The sequence below is a fragment of the Euleptes europaea genome, chromosome 11 (assembly GCF_029931775.1).
Source record: "Euleptes europaea isolate rEulEur1 chromosome 11, rEulEur1.hap1, whole genome shotgun sequence".
Lineage (NCBI taxonomy): Eukaryota > Metazoa > Chordata > Lepidosauria > Squamata > Sphaerodactylidae > Euleptes > Euleptes europaea.
The window spans coordinates 54,597,194-54,601,559 of NC_079322.1; positions in this window are offsets into that span (position 1 = coordinate 54,597,194).

Sequence of the window (4,366 nt, forward strand, 5' to 3'; positions counted from 1 at the left end):
TACCTTTGCCTCTGCCTGGCAGGCACAGCTCCAGATAAAGGAAGAATTAAAGAGCATCCTGCATTTATATAGAACTAGAAGCACTCTTATTGTACAACAAATAGCAGAAAGTGGAAACACTGCACAGTAACGCCAACTTGGAAAATCCTTGTCAGGGGGAACATCAGTTAACTGTTCTTTTGGGATGACTTCCCTATCAGGTCCATATGTGCTCAGGAAAAAGAAACTAGGTAGTAAAATCCAAAAATTTCCCATTGTTTTCGGATAGAAATGGTTATAGTTGGATTAGTTCTATTAACTATATATGAAAGAATTGTCATGATTTGAGCCTATCTGAATTATTATCTGAATACAACTGGTGAGGCTGTCACGTGAATACTTGCATAATTATGGTTACATGAACCCTATCTCAACAGAACTTCAATGGGAACATTTTTCCAAGAGGGAAAAAAATATAATAAAACAAGCTTAGCCTAGACGAGGGCATCAGACATACGGCCCGGGGGGCCAGATCTGGCACGTGAGCCAGCTGAGGCAGCCCCCCCACCCCACTCTCGATCTGATCTGGCAAGCCTGCTGTGGGCTCGCTGGCCACCTCTCCCTGTCCTAATCTGGGATAGCGAGCCTACTACAGGCTCACCAGCCGAGGCAGCCACCCCCACTCTCTATCAGGGCTGGCGAGGCATGGCATGGGCCCAACCAAGTGACATTTATGTCATATCTGGCCCTCGTAACAAATGACACCCCTGGCCTAGACTATTGCAAAGGGGTAGCTGTGTTTGACAGTGACTCTCAAAAACTCATCGTTGAAATAAACGTTAGTCTTCATTACGCCATCTGATTTTAATGTTGTTTAGCCTAGACTAGCTTACAAATAAAGACAAAAAATTGACTGTGGAATATGAAGCAAACGTGATGCATCCTTTTATCTACAGGACTGCCCTTTTTCAATTGCATCTGCTAGGCCAGCTGCACCCACTCTTGGAAGGTACAGATCTTTGCACCATCACCTGGACTTCTGCAACCTCTAGGAATGCTTACTGCAGGGTTTGGGTTGGCATCCCAGGCCATTTCCTGTCAGGTATAAGGAGCCAAGATAACAGCTAAGGGAGCTCTGACTCTCACAAGCTTATACCCTGAAATCCTGTTGGTCTCTAAGGTGCTACTAGAGTTGAATTTGTGGCTCTTGAACAACTTGCCACATATGGTTCCAGGCCCACTACAAGGCAAAGGGCTGGATATGAACAGCGTTTTCACTCAATTTGCCGTTTCCCAGCGTGGTGTAGTGGTTAAGTGCGATGGTTTGGAGCGGTGGACTCTGATGTGGAGAACCGGGTTTGATTCCCCACTCCTCCACATGAGCGGCAAATGCTAATCTGGTGAACTGGATTTGTTTCCCCACTCCTCCGCATGAAGCCAGCTGGGTAACCTTGGGCTAGTCACAGCTCTCTTAGAGCTCTCTTGGCCCCACCTACCTCACAGGGTGTCTGTTGTGGGGAGGGGAAGGTGATTGTAAGCCGGTTTGATTCTTCCTTAAGTGGTAAAGTCGGCATATAAAACCAACCCTTCTTCTTATAGGCCTCATGACACATGGCTTTTGTCCCTGCAGATCCCATGATGCCCAGCCCAGCCATTTTCAGCAATGGAAGGCCTGGTTGGATCCATCCCTTTTTTTAAAAAATGCACAGTTTAGAATCTGCATATCAAACACAAATCTTTCCTCATATGTCCCCAACATACACAAAGCACCAGTGAGGATTTGTGGGCTGGGCCCTGTTCAATTTGGCTGCACAGAGATTGGAATGGTGACATTGAAGAAAGCATTCAGTTACCGACTCCAGTAACTCCCGACTGTTACATTGTACCAGCACTGTTAAAGGCCTACCATTGAATTTCTTTGGCAAGGGAAAGAGAATAATTGGCCAATAAATGGGGACATTAGCATTAATATAAAGTAGGCCCCGTGAAATCTGAATGGTTCTATTGAATTTGTCGTGCAAGTCGCATCTAATTTCTATCCAGACTTCCATCAACCCTACGAGGGGAGAGAAAAAGGGTTGGAACAATCCAAGTCTTTGTTGATTAAATTTCAGGAAACGTCCAGGAAACAGGTCCCTGTAATGCAGAATAGTTTGCAGTGTTCCGGGAAATAATCTGGGTGTTATAGGAAAGGTGCTTGGAAAAACAGAATGGAATAATACAAACATCTAAACTGGGATTTTATTTCAAACTTGCTGCATATTTTAGTTACATTGCTTCTGAAAGAAACCTAAACTCCCAAGCGGTTTCTCTGGGCAAGGCCTGCTTATTTGGAATTGGGTTACCTATTGCCACATGGTTCTCTGGCAACCTTTGTTCTTAGAAAAGAATACAAAGCCAGCTATTTCAGTTTTGGTCTGATCCCCTCTGCCCAAGAGTTTATAAACCAAATTTGCAAGAACTGGTTAATCCAGAAAAGGTACTCTTTCCTCTATTCTGTTTGTATCAAATAAAAACTGGGAAGCCCCAGCTTTTCAGATATCCTGTGCAGACATCACAGCACTTTTAATAGGCTTTTGGAACAAAATATGCTGTAACCTGCTCTTCGCAAATGAGAAGAATTTAGAGTGGGGTAGAAACTGGATCTATGCCATATCTGCCAGTCACTGTGGGCAACTTAAGTAAAGATGGTGAGGTGAGGTGGGAGAAACTTACTACACTACTGTGATGTATGAGATTACCCAGTTTAATTCCCTTTAAGACCCTTTCTGTAATGCAACTATGAAAAGTTATTATGGCCAGTTTTTATTTCCCCCCCCTCCCCACTTAAGCACCCTTCCTCACCACCAACCACACAGGAGTAGTGCATTGCAAATGACTAGGGGTGTGCACCAAGTTTTTATTTGGTGTGTTTTTGGGTTTATTAGACCCAGAAATTTTCAAAAAAAACTTGAATAAAGTTGAAAATTGGGTTTTTCCCAGGTTTTTTTTAAAAATTCGGGTTAATAAACCCGAAAAATATGGCGCAGAGCTGAAGGCTAGGCTCAGAGCGAGCCCAACCTTCAGTTCTGCGTCCTGCTGCAGTTGAACTCCACGTAGAGTTCAGCTGCAACAATGAAAGACTGAAGGCAGGACTGGCTGGGAGCGCTCCTCCTTTAGGATCTCATGGCCATGGGAGAATTCCTCCAAACCAGAGCACTGTTGGCTGGAGGGGCAGAGATTTTAGGCAGTTGAATTTTTCAAAATGTTTTAGAATCCTGCAGGCTTTAAGTTCGTAGGATGTTTTGCATAGTATTTTATGCTGTTTTACTGACTAGTTGTAATCTCCGCAGACACACAAATTGCCTTAAGAATTATAGCGGGCAGAGAGGGTGGGAAATAAGTGTCTAAAGCAATCAAATAAGAGTTACCACCCAGAGCATATTGTATTAATGATTTTTGTAATAGAATTGCATGCATCACATCATTTAAAGGAAGGGATAAATCCCATTTGTCATGTTGGAGCAACCAACAGCCCTACAGCAGTTCCCTGTGCCTGGGCAATTACCAAATTTCCCTGACTAAAGGCTGTCATTTCAAGATAGTTTAGAAGCCAGTGTGAGTTTTGTTCACATGAACACATGAAGCTCCCTCATAGTGAGTCGCAACATTTATCAAGATCAGTATCACATACTTTCACCGACAGCGGCTTTCCACATTTCAGATGGAGGTCTTTCACATCAGCTACTACCTGATCCTTCTGAGGGGCAGGATTGAACCTGGGACTTTCTGCATGCCAAGAAGATGCACTACCCTTCCTTGTTATTGTACTTTATTTGCATTATCTTTTGGGCACAGCCCTGTTTGCAAGACCTAAGCAAGGCTATTAATGATAGGAGGTTATGGAGGTCATTTAATTCATAGGGTCACCATGAGTTAGAAGCAACTCGATGGCACTTAAGAGTCCTTTTTTAAAGTTACCTATGCCAATCACTACATCCTCTAGCAGTGAATTCCACATTTTAATCAATTATGGATTAATGTAGTACTGTTGCCAGCCCCCCTTTCATCCTCATACCCTCTCAGCCTGAATGTATGCACGGTACATGTTAACACTGTGAGCAAGTCTCACAAGACACACACAAAACATGGGTGTCGCGAGAATTTTTGGTATTGAACATTAGTTTATATTAAAATTATTAATTTATATTAAATATTATTAGTTTGTGTTAAGAAAAAACAATTAACCTGTAGCTTATTGATCTATAACTTAGAGGCAATATGAAGACCCAACTTTTAGCTGACATCAGCTCTAATTAGGCTCTTGACCCTAAAGGGCACAGGAGCTAGTCACCCAAAGCACATTACGTGCTCCAAATCAAGGCCGTTCAAGCAGGCGGCAAATTGT